The 12,672-nt window shown below is 38.1% G+C and overlaps 1 long non-coding RNA gene across 1 annotated transcript in view; it reads right to left on the bottom strand.

Moving 5' to 3' along the window:
* The window catches only part of LOC144282375 (uncharacterized), a 36,505-nt gene that overhangs the window by 12,167 nt on the left and 11,666 nt on the right, over nt 1-12,672 (bottom strand). The gene's annotated exons all lie outside the window — the stretch shown is intronic.

The following is a 12,672-nucleotide window of genomic DNA, read 5'->3' as shown; positions in this document are numbered from 1 at the left end:
GAAGAGCTGTCTTTTGACTACCATGTTTCCTCTATCACACTCCCAAGTTGTGCCTTCCATGTCTCCTACCCAAAAGGCTGGATTTTATTTAATGCTTGGACTGCTAGAGCATCTGCCTCATTCCTTCAGTGACTGATGCAATAAGTTTAAAGAAACGGGCAAACAAGATACATCTAAGGAAGTAAGTGAATTAAGATGGAGGAGAGAAAAGGTGGGAACTGAAAGGTCAATCCAATAACAGCAGATGAGAGCTCTAACAGAAAGATCTCCCTTCTAACGCTGTATGAATACCAAGATACTACAGCATCTATCGCACTCTTCAAAGTTGGCAAACTATGATTTCTCTTGAAAAGCATATAACCAGGTCTATTCCTATGACTATTTCTTAGAGCTAAAATTAATGTTTTGAGGATAATGGCAGTGATTTTAGTCAAAAGGTCATACTGAAGGAGTTTGCTTATTCTTTTTCCATTTTTGGTGAGGAGCCTTTTCCAGTTTTGTTGAAAAAAAATTGACATACATCATTGTATGAGTTTAAGCTGTACAGCATGTGGCTTGATTTACATATACATAGTGAAATGGTTACCACAACAGGTCCCATTAACATCCATCTTCTTGAAAAGATACAATCAAAAGAAAGAAAAAAAAAAAGGAAAAGTATTTTCTCCTTGGATGAGAAGTCATAGGACTTACTCTCTGAACAAACTTCCTATAGATCACACAGCAGTGTTGGCACAGTCTTCATACTGTACATTACATCCCTAGTATGTATTTACAACTGGAAGTTTGTATCTTTTGAGCAATTTCCTCCAATTTCCTCTCCCCCCACTCTCTTCCTCCAGTAACAAGAAGTGTGATCACCTTTCCGACACATTTGGGTTTTTTGTTGGTTGTTTTTTCTTTTTTAGATTCCACACATAAGTGAGATCATACAGCACTTGTCTTTCATTTTCTAACTCAATTCACTTACCAAAATGCCTTCAAGTTTCATTCATGTTATTGCAAATGGTAGGATTTCCTCATTTTTAATGGCTGAATAACATTCCATAGTGGTGTGTGTGTATGTGTGTGTATATATATATATTTATTTATTATATATATATATTTCTTCATTCATTCATTCATCAATGGACACTTAGGCTGTTTCCATGTCTTGGCTATTAGAAATAATTTTGCCATGAACATAATATTTTTTGAAGTTAATGTTTTCATTTCCTTTGGATATATTCCCACAAGTGGAATTGCTGGATCTCATGGTAGTTTTATGTTTACTTTTTTTGAGGATCCTCCATATTGTTTTCCATGGTGGCTGCACCAACGTGCAATCCTAGCAACAGTGCACAATGGTTCCCTTTCCTCTATGTCCATGACAGCATTAGTTATCTTTTGCCTTTTTGGAGATGGCCATTCTTATAGGTATAAGATGATAGCTGCTTGTTGTTATAATTTGTATTTTCCTAATGACAGTAATGTTGAGTATCTTTTCATGTACTTGTTGGCCTTTCATATATCTTCTTTGGAGAAATGTTTGTTCAGGTCCTTTGCCCAGTTATTTTGCTATTGAGTTGTAGAAGTTCTTTATATATTTTGGAAATGAACCCCTTATCAGATATATGGCTTGAAAATATTTTTTCCATTCCATAGATTGTCTTTTAACTTTGTGGATGGTTTCTTTTGCAGTGCAGAAGCTTTTCAGTTTGATGTAGTCCCACTTCCTTATTTTTTATTTTGCTGCTTATGCTTTAGGTGTCATGCCCCCAAAATCATTACCAAGACCCATGTCAAGGAGCTCTAGTCTTATGTGTTCTTTTAGGAGTTTCATGGTTTCAGGTCTTACACAGAAGTCTTTAATCCATATTGAGGTAATTTTTGTGAGTGGTGTAAGATATGGGTCCACGCTGGTTCTTCTACATGTAAATAAGCAATTATCCTAGCATCATTTATTGAAGAGACTGTGTTTTTTCCATTGAGTATTCTTGGTTCCTTTGCCAAATATTATTTGACCACACACACTTGGGTTTATTTCTGGTCTCATAATTCTGTTTCTTTGGTCTATTTTTCTCTCTGTGTGTGTGTGTGTGTATGTGTGTGTGTGTGTGTGTGTGTGTGTTTTATGCCAGTACATGCTGTTTTGATGACTACAGTTTATAGAATAGTTTGAAATCAGGAAGTGTGATCTCTTTTGCGTTGTTCTTCTTTATCAGGACTTCTTTGGCTATTCAAGGTCTTTGTAGTTCCATATTCACTTAAGGAGTGATTTCCTTTTTTACTTCTATAAAAAAATGCCCTTGGAATCTTGATGGGGTTTGCACTGAATCTAGAGATGGCTTGTGGTAGCATTGACATTTTAACAATATTAATTCTTCCAATTTGTGAATATGCATCTTCTTTTCTTTCTTTCTTCAATGTCGTATAATTTTTAGAGTTAAATTTATTCCTAAGTATTTTATTGTTTTTGATGTTATTGTAAATTGGATCAGTTTCTTTATTTCTTTTTTAGAAAAGTAGTTCTTAGTGCATAGAAATGCTATAGATTTTTGTATGTTAATTTTCTGTCCTGCAACTTTACTAAATTCATTGGTTATATCTTGAAAGCTTTTTGGTTGAGTCTTTAGGATTTTCTAAATACAAAATCATGTCATTTGCAAAGAGAGACAATTTTACTTCTTCCTTTCCAATTCTGATAGTCTTTCTTTCTTTCTTTCTTTCTTTCTTCTTTCTTTCTTTCTTTCTTTCTTTCTTTCTTTCTTTCTTTCTTTCCTTTCTTTCATTCTTTCCCTCCCTCCCTCTCTGTCTCTCTCTTTCTTTCTTCCTCTTTCCTCCCCCCTCCCCCCCCTTCTCCTTCTTCTTCCCTGATTACTCTAGCCAGGACTCCTAGTATTATGCTGAATACGAATGGTAAGAGTGGACATCTTGTATTTTTCTTGACCTTAGAGGAAAAACTTTTAATCTTTCATCATCAAGTATGATGTTAACTATGACCTTGTAATATATGGCCTTTATTATGTTGAGATATGTTCTTTATATGCTTAATTTGTTAAGAGCTTTTATCATAGATGCTAAATTTTGTCAAATGCTTTATCTGTGTCCATTGAGACAATCATATGATTCTTTCATTCTGTAATGTGATGTATCACATTATGTGGAACCATCCTTAAGTCCCAGGGATAAATCTTCCTTGGCTATGGTATATGTTCCTTTTAATTTGCTTGTGAATTTGGTTTGATAGTATTTTATTGAGAACTGCTACATCTATATTCATCAGACCAGTAGTTTTCTTTTCTAGTATGGTCCTTTTCTGATTTTTCTATCAGGATAATACAGGTCTCCTAAAATGAGTTTGGGACTGTTCCCGCTTCAATTTTTTGGAAGAGTTAGGTTACTGCTATTACAATTTACATGTTTCTTATATTGCATAACTTATAACAGATTATTATAATTATGGGTATTGTTACTACATTTGGTTTTGTTTTTAACTTTTATTTTCTTTTAAGATTTGGTTATTTGTACAGAAAGAGAGAGTACAAGCAGGGGGAGCAGCAGAGGGAGAGGGAGAAGCAGGCTCTCCACTGAGCAGGAAGCCTGACATGGGGCTGGATCCCAGGACCCTGGAATCCTGATCGGAGCTGAAGGCAGATGTTTAACTGACTGAGCCACCCAGGAACCCCTGTTTTTAACTTTTGTCGTAAAAGTAAATTATGCACCATTATTACCATATTGTAGAATCTAATATAATCATATAGTTATCATTATCAGTTAGTTGGGTACTACATTTCTATGTTTTTTATGATGTTAATTAGTGTTCCTTTACTTCCACTCAAAGAATTCCTTCTAGCTTTTCTTGTAAGGCAGATCTGGTGTAATGAACTCCCTCAGCATTTGTTTATTTGGGAAAGTCTTTATCCCTTCTTCATTTCTGAAGGATGGCTTTGCCAGGTATAGAATTCTTGGTTGACAGTTTTCTTTCAATATACATATTTTAAAGACTTTATTTATTTATTCGAGAGAGAGAGAGAGAGAGAGAGAGAGAGAGAGGAAGAGACACAGGCAGAGGGAGAAGCAGGGCCCATGCAGGGAGCCTGATGTGGGACTCGATCCTGGGACCCCAGGATCATACCCTGGGCTGAAGGCAGGCACTAAACTGCTGAGCCACCCAGGGATCCCCCTCTTCCAATATTTTGAATATGTCACCCCATTCTCTCCTGGCCCAAAAAGTTTCTGTTCAGAAACCCACCAATAATCTTATAGGGGTTCCCTTATACTTCTCTGTTCTGTTGCTGCTCTTAAAATTCTTTCTCTTTGACTTTTGACAATTTAATTATAATGTGACTCAGTGTAGCCCTATTTGGGGTCCTTTGGATCTCGCAGATCTGGATGTCCATCTTTGTCCCCAGGTTCAGGAAGTTCTTAGCCATTATTGCTTTAAATATACTTTCTGTCCCTTTCTCTTTATGTTCTTCTTCTCCAATTCCTATTATATAAATATTGTTTCTTTTCATTGTGTCTTATAATTACTATAGGGCTTCTTTATTCTTTTTCTTTTTTTTTTCTTCTCTGACTAGGTAATTTTCAATGTCTTATTCTGCAGGTGACTGATTCTTTCTTAGGTATGGCTGAGTCTACTTTTGAAACTCTCTACAGAACTCTACTGAATTCTTCAGTTCAGTTATTGTATTTTTCAACTATAGAATTTGTTTTCTTTTGGTATTTGCTCTTTCATTGTCAAACTTGTTTTGTTTATTCATTGTTTTCCCAATTTTATTTAGTTGTCTGTGTTTTCTTGTAGTTCACTTCTTTAAGAAGGCTATTCTGAATTCTTTGTCTGAAATACATAGATCTCCATTTCTTCAGGATCAGTTATTAGAGATATCTTAGTTTCCTTTGGTGATGTCACATTTGCTTGCACAGCTGTATTTGTACTTTATCTGCACATCTGAGTAATCAGTCTCCTCTTCTAGACTTCACAGATTTGCTATGGCAAAGGTAGTTCTTCACTAGTCATCTCAGTTTGCATTTCTAGATGTGTTTGTTGGTAATGTCCATGGGAAGGTAGAACTGGCTATTTTGGTCTATTTTGGGACAAGGCAATTGTTGGAGCTCTAAGGACAGGGATGGGAGCATGTGTCCCTGGCTGAGAACAGTTGAATGGGACTGCTGGCTTGGTTCCCTACACAAGTGAGGATGTAGGATATGTTTCATAGTTGCTTGGATTCTCTGGTCAGATTTAACTATATTCAGGACTGGGAACTGTATTCAGTAGTAAGTAGGGCTATGAATTAATTTCCCTACCCTGGCAGGGCAGTAGGACCTATATAACTCATTGTTTGGGGACCCAAATTAGGCCAGAGTGTGCACTGAATTCCCTGAGGCCAGCCGAAACTTCTTGTTTTGTTCTGCATGGGATGTATGTATGTAAGGCTGATGTAATGGGCTAAGGCCCTTCCACGTACTCTGTATGTAAGGCTGATGAATGGGCTAAGGCCCTTCCACGTACTCTGGTTAGGTTCCCTGCTTAGACAGGCTGAAGGCTGTAGTCATTGTGTGGGGCTAGGAATTAGCTTCCCTGCCAAGGAGCAGTGGGAGAAGGAGCTCTAATCTGGCAAAGCTTTTTGTTGTCTTAACACAGACAACCCACACCCCAATTTCCCTGACCAAATGGGGCCATTGGCTTTGTTTTGCAAACTATAAGCTCTACCTACCTACCTCAAGTACCAGTGGGCTACATAGCTTCCAGGAGTTATCTACAAACCTTTCAGTCAGCTGGGGCCAAAGACACTCTCCACAGTGATATTGAAAGAGTTTTTATGCACCTTATGGAGTCTTGAACTACCTGAATATTATTGTTATTTTTTTTTGCTAATGGACAATCACTCTGATTTAGCTCACAAAACATTGAGAAATCAGCATGAGAACTACTTGGTTATACCAGTCTTGAAGTTTTTCTGTGCAGTGAATCTGAGAGCCTGATGATATTTATTCATTACATTTTTAATGATATATCAGGTTACTATAGCAATCCTTGTTCCCTGGAAACTTCTTTCTTGCAACACACATTTATTGTATGCCACATTAACAGTCTGATCCCATTGTTCGAGCTGTCTCATTAACTCAAGTAATCTGAAGCTATTTCAAAATGTTAACCAGTAACAACATATAGAAAACATGGTTATTTAGAAATAACATTTATTTAAGGAAAGAGCCCACCTTCAAATCATCCTTTTCCATGAAGTTTGCCTTGATGCTGCAAATAATCATTTTTATTAAATCTAGAATACTTAGGGGTTTATGTCATTCATGAAATCATAATTTATGATTAAATATATATTCCTTCTTATCAATTATTTTATATGGTCTTGTATCCCTACATATGTTAGAGTTTCTATAGATTAGAAGCTGTTACAGGTTGAATTGTGCACCCCCAAAAGATAGTGAAGCCTAATTCCTCACTGTGAATGTAACCTTATTTGGGGATAGGATGTTGGCAGATGATCACATTATGATGAGGTCATTAGAGTGAGCACTAATCCAATATGACAATGTCCTTACAAAAATAGGAGGAGCTAGATGCAAGACAGACCTGTGCAGAGGGATGATGATGTGGATACACAGGAGGAATGTCATGTGACGATGAAAACAGAGATTAGATAATGCTTCTACAAGCCAAAAACCACCAAAGATTGCCAGCAAACTACCAGAGGCCTGGAGCAGATCCTTTCCTCATGGCTCTTAGAAGGAATCAACCTTGTCAATACCTTGATCTTAGACTTCTTGCCCCTAGAATTGTGACAATAAATTGCTGTTGTTGAAGCCATCCAGTCTGTAGTACTTTGTTACAGCAGCCTCGGGAAACTAATACCAAAGGCAAGACTAATAACTTCTCAGTTTCTAACACAATAGCTTTCATTTTTATTCCGATGTAAAATAACTCATGAGCAGGAAGTGTTTTTTTCAATCATTCTCCCATTCATTTGTTCATGTATCTTTCAATAAATATTAACCATCATATCCATTGAGCAAGGCACAACACATAGGAATGAAGATCAGTAAAAGTCCTTTCTTCTAGTTTCCAGTAATAATAACTTCCTTGTATTTTCTAGTTGCTATCTAACAAAAATTATGTTAGATGCAGGGGGGCCTGGGTGGTTCAGTTGGTTAAGCTCTGACTCTTGATTTCAGTTCAAGTCATGATCTCATGGGTTGTGAGATCGAGCTTCTCACTGGGCTCAGTGCTCAGCAAGGGTCTGTTTGAGACTCTCTCTCTCTCTCTCAAATAAATCTTTTGAAAAATTTGTTAGGTGCTTTACCTGTACTTTTCCATTAAGTCTTCAAAACCAACCTGTTAATATAGATATTATTGCTCCTCGCTTTCAGGAAAAGACCAAACTCATTGAAGCTTAAAATGTTAGAGTAGGTTATCAAAGATCACAAATCCAGTAAGCAGCAGAGTTACTGGCATGTGAAGTCAGATCAGTCTGATTCCACTCCACATTTTTCTTCTACTCCATTCTACCTCTGGTAAGGTATTGGGGCTAGAGGAACAAGAGGACTCTAACACAAGGTACATATGTAGTAAGAGAGAGAAAGAAAGAAGCAAAGCACTATGGGTGTTCAGAGAAGGAAGACATGACAACTGTTCAGATGAATCAGGGAAAAAAAAAAACCAACACTGGGTGTTATTCTATATGTTGACAAATTGAACACCAATAAAAAATAAAAAATAATAAAAACTTCAAGGAGGCAGAGGAGGGATCCCTGAGTGGCTCAGCGGGTTTAGCGCTGATCATGCCTTAGCCCGGGGCATGATCCTGGAGTCCCAGGATCGAGTCCCATATCAGGTTCCCTGCATGGAGCCTGTGTCTCTGCCTGTGTCTCTGTCTCTGTCTGTGTCTCTGCCTCTCTCTCTCTCTCTCTCTTTCTCTGTATCTCTCATGAATAAATAAATAAAATCTTTAAAAAAAAAAAAAGGAGGCAGAGGAAAGGTCAGGGTGAGTAGCAAGAGAGAGGGAGTACTAAGTAGATGGATCAAGGGCCAGATTAAGGCAGGTCATCAGAGTTGAAAAGCAGCAATGTCAGGATGCTAGAGGCCATCAATATAGGTGTTGCTGTCAAGGAGGCCCTTGCACAAAGTAGGTTAAAGAAGAAACAGGTACTGAAGTCTCTGAGTTAGATTGGTATGTCCAAGGTGGATGTAATTTGTATCCACTTGTAAGAGAAAGTTTTTTGCTGAATGATAGTGACAAAACAAACATCCAGGAATCCCAGTGAGGAATAATATTGACGATTCTTCTTCTTAAACATCTGACTCAAGATAGAGAAAAGGATACCCCTCACTGGAGGCAGCTTCTAGGTAAATGATATTGTCACAGAAAAGACAGATTTTAATTAGGGGTGGGTGAAAGCAGTATTTGAGGCAAGGATGGGGGTAGAATTTAAATGGATAAGGATTCTATACATTATCATGGAAAAGGCTGGCTAAGGAGTGGAAGATTCAGGGTGGATTTGGGGAGGACCTCTATCATATTCCTGAGAAGACCATTTTCTACAGAATTATAAATTCAATAGTGAAATCTTCAATCCTGACTTAACATATGGTCAGTGGACAGTGATGAATGCCACATGCTGAGCTTTGGTATATTATAACAACAACAACAACAACAATATTTTTTTTCTCTAGTTCCAAGCTGTGGTCTTCTTTATAAAGTCCTACATTTTGTTTCTTTTTTCTTCATTGCTGAAGCCCTGATGATGATTTTTTTAGTGCCTAATGAACCCGACTAAATAGAACTTTGCTTTGATTAATATAATTAGGATCTGAGGTACATTATACACTGGTCTCCCATCGCTCTGTCTTCTCTCCAGAATATGGGTATGATGAAAAGATTTGGAAGGAAACAAATGTTTCTGATACAAACATGTGAGATGATGTTTGATGACACTTGATGAGAAGAAGAAAAGTAGTGGTCCTACTTTCTGATCTAACATCAGAAGAGATAAAATATGTTAACTCAAGCCTATGAAATTACTGGGAGGAAGAAAATAATAATAAGAGAGCCAACAATTACAAAATCATAAGAGAATATAAACCCATATATGATGTCCACATAGGAAAGATCTTGTAAGAGTACTAAAAACAAACACAGACTGTAAGTCCCGAGGGCAGAACAATACCGTCTCTGGCATCTCCCTTTCCAGAATACAATTGTGTTGGCCCATCCTAGGGACAAGCAGAAAGGGAGGGACAAATGCTTTTAGGGAAGCACAGAAAGATAGATTATTCCTGAACAGGCTTGAAATTAGAGTGTATTTAGCATCAAAGGACCTAAAGTCTGCTGTCTGAGATAAGAAGGTACATTCCACTTCACTAGAGTTTAGAACCACTTAAGAGACAGAAGAGATGGGGACATCAGGCAGATGATGACCACAGTGTGAACTTTACTGTCCTGTGGAAAACACAGATTAGGTGTGCAGAAACAATGGGCTTCCTAATTTGAAGCCAGTGGTTATAAAAATCATGCCTGTGTCACAGGCAGCCCTGCTACCGTAGGCTTCCTATCTTCAACATGGAAGGATAGAGTAGAAGGTGCACCCCCTGGCTCAGAAAGGAAAAGAACAGAGAAGGCTCTTCACAGTACATCCTGTGCTTGCTCCTGCAGTTCCAGTCACACAGTTCATTCTTCTACCTCTGGAAGAAGTAAGGCAAGAAGCAGAAAAGATAGGAAGAAATTCTGTGATGCCCTTCTCCATGGAAACATGAAGTGAGGCGAAAAAAAGGTTCCTATCTGAATACCCTACCACTAAACTCTGGTACACTCTAAACTACCCAGAAGTTGACTCTGTGTCTTAGTTGGTTCAGCTGCTATAACGAAATACCACAGACCAGGTGGCTTAAACAACAAACATTTGCTTCTCACAATTCTGAAGGCTGGGAGGTCCAAGGTCAAGATGCCAACAGATCCAGTACCTGGTGAAGGCTCTACCTGGTTTGCAGATGACTACCTTCTTGCTGTGTCCTCCTGTGGTAGAGAGAGCCCTAGTCTCCTCCCCTTAGAGGGACACTAACCCCATCATGCGGGTTCCACCCTCTCATGACTTCATGTAAACCTAACTACCTCCCAATGGCCCCATCCCCTAAAACCATCAGGTTGAGGGTTTAGAGTTTTAAGGTATGAATTTGGGGGGAGACACAAATCTTCAGTCCAGAATATCCAGGGAAGATCTGAACTCTTATTGTCTTGGTGGCTCTCCTTACAGGAAGCAATCTGAACTTAAGCAACAATGAGAACCACTCCCAGGGCAGCAGGGGAGATAAGAACAGGAAGGGTAGCATCATTTCTACAAGCATGTGCAAAAAGGCATTGCAGGATATTTTGTACCACTATGCTATTTTTTTTCTGTCACAGGGTTTTAAAAATAAATTAGGTGCCAATATTTAAAAACCAGGATATTGCACTTAAAGTGTTGGATTACTCTCTTCTCTTAAAACACTGGGTAGCCAGGCTTCCCTAAGCCCCTATTCTAGCAATCCACCTGGGCAGATTGTTTTTGGCCTCTCACTTCTGCCTCTGACCCACTTGCTTGACTCATTACTGTGTTCATCTGGCCCTTGGAGGAATTTTGGTTAATAATATTTCTCCAAGTTATAAATAGATTGCTTGTCTTGGCCTTGGATTCCTGAAGAAAGTATGAAACAAGAGAATTAAGAAGAGGAGCACTTAGCTAACTCAGTCAGTAGACACGTGAGTCCTGATCTCAGGGTCTTGAGTTTGAGCTCCATGTTGAGCATGGAGCCTACTTAAAAAGGAAAGTCAAGAAGCAACAAAATTAGATGGGGAAAAAGGGTGAAAGGAAAAATTGCAATATGCATATTAGAAACCGGCACACTTAGAGGAACCTGGAAAAAAGTAGCAATGAAAGGAAAAGGTAAGTGGCAGCTAGGCAGTCAAGACTTGGTTGTAAGGCAAGAAAATCAAAGATGTGGGGCTGCTAGCAAGTGACAAAAGGCAGCCAGGGAAGAGGGATGCTGAGAAAACCAAAACACTGCAGTCAGCCAAGAATAATATTACTTTGAAAATCACTAACCTTCTGGCCAGCTAGTCTTGCAAAGACAATGTTCTCCATAACCAACTACAGTGTAAAGTATTACTATGATCAAAGACAATTCAGACAGACAAAGTGCAAGGCAGAGGGAGAAGGGGGGACAGACTGTGACAGAAATTTACCTCATATCTGAGACAGATGTGTGTGCCCCTGCCAAGTCCACTTTTTGCTGTTAGTGAGAAACTGAACCACAGGAGTAAATTAAACACACAAAGCAGCTCCACATCTCTTGCTTGGATTTAACTACTTCCTCTGCATTTGTTCGACAGCAAAATCGAAAAGTATAACTTCTATATCTCTGAAGCCTGATCAAAATGGCCAATTATATTGCTCAAAAGTTATTTATCCAAGACCATGGTCTGCATTTCAGTGTCTTTCCACCAGATGGTGGTGGGCTATACAACAGTGCTTACACTTGACTGTAAAACACAGGGGTTGGAGTGAGAGCTAGAGTTGAGTAGATATTCTGGGCCCCACCTGCAAACATACTGACACAGGCTTGAACTCAAAGACCCCTATATCCCACAGGAGTGGTAAGCACCATATTCCCTGACATGTAAGTCATGCAGAGTTAAGATGCATGCTTATTTTACAAAGAAATATTTTTGGGGAAAAAATGTCAGTATTTTTATCAGATATATGTCGATAATGATTTTTAGGTCGTTTTGTATGGAAAATATATTTTCAAACTTATAAAGTAGGCTGCATATCAAAATATAGTAAGAAAATAATTCATAGTGAATTAGTAGGCTGTTAACTGGAAAAAAAAATCCCACAGCTAAAATAGAAAAATATTGGCATTAGTATACACTGGCACCTATCAAGGGTAATCATTATAATAAATTATAAATCTCTAATGATAGGAGAATGACACAAAATCTTATCAGCATTATCATTTGTGCCTTATTATCTTTGTTCAAAAAAATGACCAGTAAGACGTGTTTTGTTAGGTGTTCCAGTTCATTTATCCACAATGTACATTTTCTATATGTAATTCATGTTCAGTGGCTATATTGATATTTGGAGATTCTGTTTTGGGAGGTGGAAAAGGACATTAACATGCACCAGCAAATATAGTCAGGAAGCTATTATAATATAGTTTAAAAGTGTCCTCATTAACAGCCAAAGACTTTGTGAAATTAGATGAAGTGTGTACAGCTCCCCCAGTAAGAAAGATGTGGAGAACTTGGGGCAGGAAAAAAAGATTTGGGTGTTAGCATGTAGAAAAAAAGTAGAAGTGGAAGGGATTGCCCAGCGAGAAGAGGTAAAATGAGAAGAAAATATATAGGATAGGGAATTCTGAGTCTCTCTTTTTCTCTTTTCCTTTTATCAGAATTCATGGTGTTGGCCTCTTGGCTCTTTTGGTTTTGTGAAAGTTGGAGTTTATGCCTGATGATAAATGTATATACTAGGACTATAGATCAAACCAATGAACTGCTGCAGAACTCCTGCAATATTATACTGAAGGCTCTGATAAAGTCTGCAGGATTTAGAATTAGGGCAGAGTTAGTAGAGACCTCATTACACAATGCAATTTGCAAGACTCAATTGAAAAAGTGAATTAATACAGGGGAT

This window comes from Canis aureus, chromosome 13 (genome assembly GCF_053574225.1).
Source record: "Canis aureus isolate CA01 chromosome 13, VMU_Caureus_v.1.0, whole genome shotgun sequence".
Lineage (NCBI taxonomy): Eukaryota > Metazoa > Chordata > Mammalia > Carnivora > Canidae > Canis > Canis aureus.
The sequence above is the reverse complement of the archived record's forward strand: the minus strand, read 5'-3'. Positions and strand labels throughout refer to the sequence as shown.